Source organism: Vombatus ursinus, unplaced genomic scaffold (genome assembly GCF_900497805.2).
Source record: "Vombatus ursinus unplaced genomic scaffold, bare-nosed wombat genome assembly UNPS02014786.1, whole genome shotgun sequence".
Classification (NCBI taxonomy): domain Eukaryota; kingdom Metazoa; phylum Chordata; class Mammalia; order Diprotodontia; family Vombatidae; genus Vombatus; species Vombatus ursinus.
This window is the reverse complement of record NW_020954564.1, coordinates 53,697,737-53,709,785: the sequence shown is the minus strand read 5'-3', so window position 1 is coordinate 53,709,785 and position 12,049 is coordinate 53,697,737.

The following is a 12,049-nucleotide window of genomic DNA, read 5'->3' as shown; positions in this document are numbered from 1 at the left end:
TTGAAAGTGTACATTAATTTTAGCATGGTAGTGCCAACACTGCGCTATCTGTGTCCCCTTCTGAAATCTGTGTTCTATTGTGTGTATTTTTCTTCATTTCAATACTTTCTTCTTTTTTTTTTTTTGTACCATCACTCTCTGTTGCCCTCACATTACTCTCACCTCCCCCAGTAAAGGTACTCCTTTATAACAATTACAGTCAAGCCAAACAAATTTGCACAGTGTTGGTCATGTCTGAAAATATCTCATTTTGTCCTAACAGTCCATATCACCTCTCTGCCAAAGGTGGGAAGCATGCTTGATTATCAGTCTTCTATAGTAATGATTGGTCTTTGCTTTCATCAGAGTCCTTAAATATTCTCAGTGTTATAGTCATTGCATAAGTTATTCTGGTTCTGGTCATTTTATTCTTTTTTCAGTTCTTTGCTAAAACAAAAAGTGCTGCTACAAAGATATTTGTACTTAGGCTCCTTTTCTTCTTTGATGTCTTTGGAGAGAATAGCCTAGCAAAAGCATAAAATGCCTAATGTACACCAAAGAAAGAGACTGAAGGCTTCAATCTTGAGTCCAGAGGTAAAATTGAACCAATGGATGAAGGCAATATCTTAGTCTCCTCTAGGCTGGTGTAGTAGATAGAATTCTAGGCTTGCAGTCAGGGAGACTTGAGTTCCGATTTGATAGTAGGCACTTAGTAGCTGTATGGCCGAGGGCAAGTCACTTAACCTCTGTCGGCCTGAGTTTCTTCAACTCTAAAATGGGGATAAAAAAATAGCACCCACTTTTCAGGATTGTTGTGATGATCAAATGAGGTAGTATTTGTAAGGTGCTTAGCACGGTACTTGGCACGATGACATTCAGTGCTTGTTTCCATCTTTTATTTGGGCAAGACACATCAGACATATGGGTATCAGAGAAAGCTGTGGCTTAATATGTTAAGAGATACTAGTATCGTAAATGGGCAGTGAGGTGGGGCAGTGAATAGAATGCAGGGCCTGGAGTCAGAAAGATTCCTCTTTGTGAGTTCAAATCTGGGCTTAGATACTAGCTGTGTGACCCTGGACAAGTCACTTAACCCTATTTGCCTCAGCTTCCTCATCTGTAAAATGAGCTGGAGAAGGAAATGGCAAACCACTCCAATATATTTGCCCAAAAAAAACCCAAATGGGGTCATGAAGAGTGGGGTGTGACTGAAATGGCTGAACGATGAAAAAGTATCCTAAATTCAAAGCTGAATGAAGAACATATTTAAAACAATTAATACCCGTGCAGTACAAATCACTGTACATTTTCAGAACTATAAAATGGTCCATGATATATGTGGAAAGTATCTTTTCACAAAATCCATCCAAAATTTAAAAAAATTTTTTTTCAATTAACAAAATTTTTCTCTTTCCTTTGAAAAAGAAAAAGAAAATTGAAAAACAAAAACAAAACCCTTGTGACAAATATGCACCATCAAGCAAAACAAATTCACCCACTGGCCACATGTAAAAAATGTGTCTCAGTCTACACCCTGAGTCCATCCCCTCCTTACTAGGAGTGAGTAGCATGTTTTACCGTGAATCTTCTGGAATTGTGGTTGTTTTTTGTTCTTTCCATTTATATTGTAGTCGTGCTCATTATTGTTTCTGGTTTTGCTTACTTCACTTTGCATAATTGCAGGTAAGTTATCCCATGCTTCTCTGGATTCTTTTAATTTTAATTCTTTTTTTTATTTTAAATTTAATTTTAAAAAATTTTAAATTTAATTGTAATTCATTTTAATTTCTTTTCATGCAATAATATTCCTTTACATTTATGTATAGTAATTTGTTTTGCTATTCCTTAGTTGCTAAGCACTCCCTTTGTTTCCAGTTCTGTAGTACCAAGACCTGGAAGCAGTAGGTGTGCATCCATTAATTGAGAAATGGCTGAACAAGTTGTAGTGTGAAAATGTAAAAGAATATTACTGTACTATAAAAAATGAATTTGAAGAATGCAGAGAAGCATTGAAAGACAAACTGATGGCAGAGGAAGACAACATAATGCCTACAAAAATGTCAATGGAAGAACAACAACACTCAAAACAGTTGTTATGAAAATTATAATGACTGGGCTTGACCCCAAAGGTATTTTGAGAAAGCACTTCCCTTGATCTTTTGAAGTGGGGTGTCTGTGGCATAGGGCGGGGAACTTTAGGTAATAACTGCCTATAATGTTAAGACTTTTTTGATGTGTTGGTTTGCTTTGCTGAACTTCTTTTTCCACTTAAATTCTTTGTTATAAGGAATGGCTCTTTAAAAAGGGGGAAGGGAGAAAGGGACATATTGGGAAATGTGATCGATATAAAAACAAAAGACCATACAATTTATTTTTTGACAATCCTAAAATTTTTTGGTGCGTATGGGACCTTCTTTCTGTTTTTGAAATGTCCCAAACTTTAAAGAAAGGACAAGAATGGCATCTTTAAAATAATAGGCCAGTGGATTTGGCTTCAATTACTGGCAAAATGCTAGACTGTATTGTTATTTATCCTTTGTACTTGAAGAGGATCGTGATATCTGGGAGGTGATTCGATGACGTGCAAGTGAACTGGATTTAAGTGAGGGAGGGCTGTGCAGTCACCAGCCTTACTTTGTCCTCCAGAGCCATCTGGATCCAGTGGTGAGATAGAGATCAGGACAACTGGAGATGGCTCTGGATGCAGTGGGAAATTTTGGCCTTCTTAAGCTAAGGTCTTTAACAGGTTTGACACCTGTTTGAGGCAACGCCCATTTAATGATTAAGGCTGGTAAGAAATAAGGCAGAGAATAGCCTCTTTACCTAGCAGATGGCTCCAGAGGAGAAAGTGAGGCTGGTGACTTTGTACAGGTCTCTCTAACTTAAATCCAATTCACTTACATGGCATCACCTCCCTGATGTCATGGTCCTCTTCAAGAACGAAGGACAAACAACAACCTCTGAGTGAAAAGAGGAGCTGCCCCACTGGGGACCCAACTGGAACTGGCCAGTTGGACAACACAGCTTGCTTTTCTTTCTATATTTCTACCTTCCTTCCTTTTTTTTTTTTATTCTTTCTTTTTTTTTCTTTCCTTCTTTCCCTTCCTTCTGCCCACATAGAGTATCCTACCCTTACCTGGAGTGCTCTGCCCAAAGGAATATAAATTTTGATAGCTGAAACCTTTTTTTTTTTTCCCTTAAGGACTTTACCTTAAATCCAAATCACTCTGACTCTCGTTGAGTGGCCAACAATAGGTCCTAGGCCAAGCCACTTGGTCATTGTTTGGGCCCTGATTGGCTCAGAGTGAGTATAAATAGCAATTGTTTCTGTTTTGGCCTGAAACCCTGAGGGTCTTCCCCTCCCAGACTGTATTATTTTAAGAGATGATTACTGAACATCTAGAAAAGGAAATGTTGGTCCCAAAGTCAACATGACTTCATCAAAAAGAGACTCTACCTGACTGACCTCATTTCCTTTGTTGACAGGTCAGATTGTTCCAGATCACAGCAATAATGTTTACCCAAATTTTAGTGAAGTGTTTGATCATGACTGCCATAGGCTTGTGGACAAGTTGGTAATGTGGGCACAGACAGTAGTATAGCTAGGTGGAGTAGGAACTGGGCGAATGGCTGGACCGAAATCGTAGTTAGAAATGGCTCAAGGTCAGCTTGTAAGGAGGTCTCTAGTGGAGTACCCCTGGGATGCTGATCTAGACCCGTCAATCATTTAAAGAAACTGGGAATGTTTAACCTGGAGACGACTTAGAACGGATATGGTAGCTATGTTCTGGTATTTGAAGGGCTGTTGTATGAAGGATGGATTTGATTTAGTCTACCCAGGGGGTAGACTAAAGCAATGGGTAGAAGCTGGCAGAGGCTGTTAGGCTTAAAATAAGGGCTAACTTTCTCACAATTAGAGGTATCCAGAAGTGGAATGGGCTGCACAGAGGTTTATTCCTCTTTCCTACCCTCCTCCCCAGGTTCTCAGGCTACAGCTGCATCACTTGAGTATACTTTAGAGGGAATTCTTGTGCAAGCACAAGTTGGACTATGTGGCCTCAGGTCCCTTTCAACTCTGAGACTTTGTGATTATATAAGCCAGGGGTGGGGGGAACCTGTGGCCTCGAGGCCCACCCCTGATTTTAAACCCTTACCTCAAGGTAGTTGGAAGTGCTTTGTAAACGTTAAAACACTGTGCATGGTCGAAATGGAGAAATGTGAAATAAAGATCATGAGTTGAAAGTGAATGCTTTTCATCTTGAACGGAGGCAGGGATAATCAATGATTGATCATGGCTTAATTGGGTCCTTAAATGTACAGTCTAAACTAGCTTTCTGGAAATAGCTATTCACCCAAAGATGGTAGAATAGAACGACAGTTTTCTTAATCCTATAGCATTACATTCCAGAAGGAAGCAAATTGATTAAATAAAACTGTGGGATGAAAAATATTGGGCACTTACTTATGAAGCTAATCTGCACTCTTGTTAAGCTAGATGACAATGAATTTTCATGTGTCTGGGACATTCTCAACACTGGTTTACTAACCATAGCTATTAAGTAGAGCAAAGGGAAATACAGGGAAAGTGTTGCCCAGAGTATAGTGTTTGCTGAAACATAGTTCATAGGAAAGCTAGGACAATTCTGTCATTCTGTTCTGTCTGAAATGAGATGTAACCTACCGCCAGCAAGGGACCTCTTATTGTATCCCAGTGGTTATTTGTACTTGGCTGTATTCAGTATAGAACAGTTTCTACAGAAAGTTAGATATATCTGTGTCCCTAGTTTATGCTGGCTGTGGATTATAGACATATCTAGTCAGGGTAACTAGCTCAATAAAATTCCTCCCCATTAAAGGATCATAGGGTTTAGAGCTGAAAGGAAGATAAGAATTCGCATTTATGTAGTGCTTCAGGGTTTATAAAGTGCTTTCCTTGTGATAATTCTGTGAGGTGGGTAGTATAGATGTTACCCTACATTGCAAATAAGGCATCTGAGACCTAGAGAAGCTAAGGGTCTTTGCCCAGGACACAGAGATCTAGTAAGCAGCAGAAGTGAGACACTTAATGGTGAGCAAATGTTTATGAAACATTTCTATCTAGTCAGCTAAGGCACTGTTACTAAGGTCATCATCACACCTAGCATTTGCTGAGAATCTTGATGTGACCATGGTGAATATCCACACAATCCTTTTTAATCTTCCAATTTTTACTGACCCCTTTTGTTTTTTTATGCCAATCATTTCCTGATATGCCCTTCTCCCACCAAACCCTCCATTGTAAGAAAAAAATGATTAATTTTTTTTTCTAAAATTCTACCAAAAAAATAAACACACCTGATAGCACATGCAACTGCTCCCAGGTGCTCTTATGTCTAAGAAGAGGGATCCCCTCATTCCTTCACAGGATGAGTCAGTGGAAGCCATTGAGCTCAGCTTTTAATTATTGCTAAGCTGTATAGTTTGTCCATGGGGTAGTGCTGACAGTTAATGAGCTCAAAGCTCCCAGCACCTGTACACCTAGATGACTCTGCTGAATCATGAGGGCAGAGATTGTTCCATTGACTTTGACTCTCCAGTGCTTAGCATGTAATAGGCACTTTAAATGTTTGTTGATTGTTGTTTTAGTTCCAGGCACAAAATCGCCAGTGCTTGGAGATAGATGTAAGGCATACACACAGATTGCAGATATTAATGAATTGTTTTTTTCTCCATGAAAATATTTTTTTTTATCTTATGGGTTCATCCATTTTGGGTGGGGGAATTAGAGCCCCAGAGAAAACATGTTTCATCTAGCACACTGGGTGTTGAATATATAAACTCAGAAAATAATCTGAAATCATGAGATTGTAAGCATCTCAACAAGGCTAAATATAAATTGTGGCTCTTAAGAATTGAAAGCTAAAAACTGCTATATAAATGGTTTATTTAAGGAAATAACCAGAAAAAAACAAAACAAAACCAAAAACGAGTAACTGACATTTATATAGCACTTATGTGCCAGTAAAAAATAATATGCTTATATCTGCAGTAGGCTACATCTCATTTCAGCAGCTAAGTTTAACTAGCTGCTGCTCTATGGTTTTCTTCTAGTGTCCAGATATTACAATCTAGAAACTTAAGATTGAAAGCGTATAAAAGATGGTTTAGAAACAGATTCGCCATGGTTGTATTTGAGACAATATATGAGCAGTTTTGTATTAATGCCATAGAAATGAGTCAATTCCTACTGAACTCTTAAGTGACTTTTGCATAGGCATTTCATGCAGAAATGATTAGACTCATTCTTTAGATAGAAAGTTGGCCTGTTCTACTGAGGCTTTCCAGTCTATCTGTGGCATTCTAACACAACAAAATATTTTAATTAAGTACAATTAAGGCTTCCAAGCTGTATTGAAGTGGTTCAACTATTTAGTGAGCTAGGTAATAATTTGGGAGAAAAAGTGGAGGTGTGTATGGAGAACATTAAGAATTGAGAAAATTATCCAACCAAATATGGTTCTAGTTATGAAAGGAAACCATCTGTGATAGATATCTGAGGAGCCATTAGGATTGAAATTATTTTGTATTTGGCAAGTTAACATATAAAATACAGCTGGGTCCAGAGTGGGATATGACCAACCTTTGCCCAATTCATTTCCAGGAATGGTTGGAGGATGGGAAAGGGGGAGAGAACCTCCAATAAAACCCTGATGGGGTCTGTAAGTAAACAGAAAGGAATGGAAAAACTCACCTTGCCCAGGAATCCTTAGGAAGGACTGAGTTTTTCTTAAATCATCTCTTCCTGCCTGATGACTCATCTTTCAAGCTCCCTTTGGGTCCAGGTTCCCTCTCAGCAGGCAGAGAGCACTGATCTGAGCAGTAGTATTCTCATTCCCCTCATCCCTCCGAGTGCCCCCGCCCCAGCCCCCCGCCTCCCTAGCTTCCAGTGTAGTAGGCCAACTGGCCTTCTCAGGCACTGTAGAGAGAGCATTAAGTTAGGAAACCTTGGGCAAGTCACTTAACCTGTAACCTCTCTGTCCTCAGTTTCCTCCTTTGTAAGGTAGAAACAATAGCATCTACCTCACAGGAGTGTCGTAAGGATGTGCGTACCTTGTGAACTTTAAAGTACTGTATAAATGCTAGTTACTACTATTTCTTAGGTACTGATAAAAGAGTCTCAACCTCCAAAGAATGGTGGTACCTAGGTTCAAATCTTGCCTCTAATCCTAACCTCTGTGATCTTGGGCAAATTACCTAACTCTCTGGGCCTCAATTTTTTTATCTATAGAAGAAAAGGATTGGATCAGATAGAGCCCGAGGTCCCTTCTAGTGTTTGAGCTATGAAATGCCCCCTCCCCCATGGATTTTTTTGAGCGTTCATTACTTCAAAGTATTTCACAGATTTGAAGTCTTGCTGTGGAGATGATAGAAATATGACACTTGTGAATAAGACCGTGTACAGTAAAATGAAGCCTCTGACATATAACTAGGTGCAGTGAGTTGGAAATGAGGGGACCCTTGTAGGCTGGAGTGGTCAGGAGAGGCTTTCTGGAGGATGTGGGCTTTGAACTAGGTCTTGAGGAGATACAGAAATGTCTCCAGTTGTCAGTGTTCTTGCTTCAGCCCTGTAGATTTGCATTTTTTCTTGCAAGCACAGAAAAGGCACGTAGAGTTCGAGCGAAGGCCAATTTCCCATCTTCTACCCCTTTTGAAGCCTGGTCCAACAAATACTAGGTTTCTAAGTAGGGCTAACAAACCAGACAGTCACACAGATGTTTCAAGTAGGCATCTTCTCCCTTGTATTTTCTTCAAAGTGCATTAGTAGGTTTGTGAAACAGTGTATTTCCAAAAGGCAAGGAAGTATGAAGAAGGGATGTAATGAATTAAGGGTACATGTTTCAAAGTGTCCCCTTCCCGTTCAGCTTGAGTCAGTCTATTTTGCCCAGAGATAATGGTATCTGCTCTACACATGCACTTGATCTCATTCCCTCCTGTCTTCTCCAGCAGATTACAACTTCTATTGTCCCTTTTCTCTCAGATTTTCAATCTCTCTCAATTAACTGGTTCCTTCTCTACTTCTTTCAAACATGCTCAAATCTTTTCTACCTTACATGTAAAAATAATTTTTCAAAACATTTTCATTTAAAAATTTTTTGAGTTTCAAATTCTTACCCTTCCACCCCTTTCTGAGATGGCAAGCAATTTGATGTGTTATATATGTGCAGTCATACAAAAGATGTTTCCATATTAATCATGTTGTAAAAGAAAACACAATAAAAAAAAATCCACGGAAAAAAATAAAAAATAATATGCTTCTATCTGCATTCAGACTCCATCAGTTCTTTCTTTGGAAGTGGGTAACATTCTTCATCATTAGTCCTTTGGAATTGTCTTGGATCTCTGTATTGCTGAGAATAGCTAAGTCTCACAGTTGATCATTGTACAGTATTGCTATTACTGTGTACAGTGTCTGCTGGTTCTGCTCATCACTTCTTATAGCACGATAGTATTCTATCACAATTATATACCACAACTTGTTTAGCCATTCCCCAATTGATGAGCATCCCCTCAGTTTCCACTACTTTGCCACCACTAAAAGAGCTGTTATAAATATTTTTGTACATGTAGGTTCTTTTCTATTTTTAAAAAATTCTCTTGGGTATATAGACCTAGTAGTGGTATTGCTGGGTCAAAACTATAGCCCTTTAGGCATAGTTCCAAATTGCTCTCTAGAATGGCTGGATCAGTTCACACTTCCACCAACAGTGCATTAGTGTCCAAATTTCCCCATATCCTCTTCAACATTTGTCATTTTGTCATAGTAGCAATCTGAAAGCTATGACGTGGGACCTCGGAGTTGTTTTAATTTATCTAATCAATAGTGATTTTTGAGCATCTTTTCACATGACTATAGATAGCTTTGATGTCTTCTTCTGAGAACTGCCTGTTCATATCCTTTGACCATTTATTGATTGGGTAATGACTCATATTCTTAGAAATTTTACTCAGTTCTCTATATATTTGAGAAATGAGGCCTTTATCAAAGAAACTTGTAAAATGTTCTCCACCCACCCAGCTTTCTGCTTTCCGTCTAATCTTGCCTGCATTGGTTTTGTTTGTACAGAACCTTTTAAATTTAGTGCAATCAAAAGTATCCATTTTGTATTCTGTAATGCTTGCTATTTCTTGTTTGGTCCTAAATTCTTCCCTTATCCATAGATCTTGCAAGTAAACTATTCCTTGCTCCCCTATGTCTAAATCATGTACCCATTTTGACCTTATCTTGGTATATGGTGTGAGATATTGGTCTATGCCCAGTTTCTGCCAAAGTGCTTTTCAGTTTTCCCAGCAATTTTTTGTTAAATAGTGAGTTCTTGTCCCAAAAGCTGGGATCTTTGCATTTTATCAAACACTATATTACTATAGTCTTTACCTACTGTGTATTGTGTACCCAATCTATTCCACTGATCCACTGCTTTATCTCTTAGATATTTTTGATGTCAATTCTCTTCTCTCTTTAAAATGCCTTCACTAGACCCCACCACTCTTCCCCCAAGCTATTGTTCTATACGTCTACTCCCTTTCTCAGCCAAACACCTAGAAAAAAATTGTCAACACTTCCCAAATCCACTTCCTCTTCTTTAACCTTTTTGTAATCTGGCTTTTGATCTCATCACTCAACTGAAACTGCTGTCTTCAAAGCAACCAATGATTTCTCAATTGCCAAATCTGGTGGTGTTTTCTCAGTTATTCAACCTGTTACATTGGACGCTGCTGACCACCCTTTCCTCTTAGATACTCTTTAGTTTTCATGACATTGCTCTCCTGATTCTTCTCCCATCTGTCTCACCTCTTCAGCTTCCTTTGCTGACTCACCCACTTCACACCCCATAACTGTTACTGTTTCCCAAGGTTTTGTCCTGGGCAGTCTTTTCTTCCCCCTCTATACTCTCTTAGTAACCTCATCAGTTCCCATTGGTTTTTAACTATTATTTCTAAGCAGATGACTCACAGGTGTATGTGTGTGTGCTTATGTATATGTATAAAATACATACATACATATGTATGTATATATATACCCCAAGCTTCAGTTCCAGACCAGTGATTGCACGTTATACATTTATTTGAAACTGGATATCCTAGAGGATCTCAAACTAAATATAAAAAAAAAACCAGTCCAAAATTGAACTTATCATTTCCTCTAAATGCTCACCTCTTTGAAATTTCTCTATTTCTATCAAAAGCATCCCCATCTTGCCAATGTCTCAGGTTTGTAATCTTGGCATTATCCTTGACTGCACACTCTCCCTCACCCACATATCCATTCAGTTGCCAAATCTTGCCGTTTCAACATCTACAGCATCTTGCATCTGATCCCTTCTTTTTTTGTTCACACTGCTACCACCTTAGCTTACTGGCTCTTGCCTAAATTATTGCAATAGCCTCCTAATAAGTCTCTCTCTCCTTCATCTCCCAACAATTAATCAATCAACATTTATTAAGTACCTACTATGTGCCAGGGCACTGTGCTAAGCTCTAGAGATACAAAAAGAGGCAAAAGACAGTTCCTGTCCCTAAGGAGCTTACAATTTAGTAGAACACCACTTCAGTCTATTCTACACATAGCTAAGTAATTTTCCTTAAGCTTAGTTATGAATCTCTGACTGTCCTATTCATCTAATTCCGTTGGTTTTATTGCCTCAAGAATAAAATATCAATTCATCTGATTAGCTTTTAAAGCTCTACATAACCTAGTCCCAACCTACTTTTCCAGCCTAATTGGACAATACTTCCCCTCTCTGAGTGTGATCCAGCCAAACTGGCTTTCCTAATGTTCACCACTCACGACATACTGTCTTCCATCCCCCTGCCTTTAAACTTGCCATCCCAGTGTCTGGAAATGCCCCCTCTACTCACCTCTACTTCAGATTTCCTTTGAAGATACAGCTTAGGCACCATTTTCTGCATGAAGCCTCTCCCCTTCCAAACTACCTTGTACTTAACGGCTTGATGTGTTGGTATTTCTTAACTTTATATTTATGCTGTATATATTTTTACGTACTTGCTGTCTCCATTAGAAGGTAAGCTCAATTCAAGCAAGGAGGGATTATTTCATTCTTTTTACTTGTAGCACCAGTGTCTACCACATGGTAGATGCTTCATAAATACTTGTAGATTGATTTCTAAAATGGGAGAGCCCCCAAAACTGCTTTATGGAGAACAATTGCAAGCCTCCAAGACTGTAAATCAGGTTTTCAGAACACAATTTAGGGATCGCCTGTTCTTAACTGTCAGGATTACGGCATTAGAGCCATTAATTACAAAATGTGCTAAACCACTGAGCAGGAAATGCCCAGGAAGGCCTCAGGCGGCCTTTTCTTATGTGGGTTTAGAGAGCCTTACCTTAGGCAAGTGCCCAAAGAAAGGTGACATGTGATGGAAAGAGTGCTGGACTTGGAAACCGGAAGATTTAGGGAGTCTCACCTTTGACACTGGCTGTGCCACCTCGGGCAAATTTCTTAACCTCTCTGAGTCTCCGTTTGCTCATGTCTAAAGTGGAGATAATAGTACTTACCTTACCCAAATGAATTAAGGATGTAAAAATGCTTCGCAAACCTTAGCTGACAGCTGAAGTATGTAAGTGCTACCTGTTATTGTAACCTAAGCCCCCAGGGTCCCAGAGCACTAAGGGCCCTAATTATTTTCTGTGACAGTGATCGCTCTCTCCCAGAATGCCATCCATCCACCCTCATACAGTCATGGACTTTATCTTCAGTGAAAAATTTGGCTGCCTTCTCCAAGAATTTGGTGTCAGAACAGGTGGGCTCTGGTGGAAGGCACTTGAAGGCAGTGACTGGACAGCAAACTGTTTTTTTATTCATATTTAGGAGGGACTGGTTCTGGCTAAGGAGAAATTTGGAACCACAAGATTGAGAAAGGGGTGTCGTCAGTCACTTCTCCAAATCAGAGGCAGCACCCCAGAGAATGCTTTGTGAATTTAAAGGGATAGAGAAGTGTGTGAAGATAGTAACCTTGAGAGAGTTTACTTCAAACAGCAAATCGGGAAGAAATCAAGAGCAGCACACTCCAG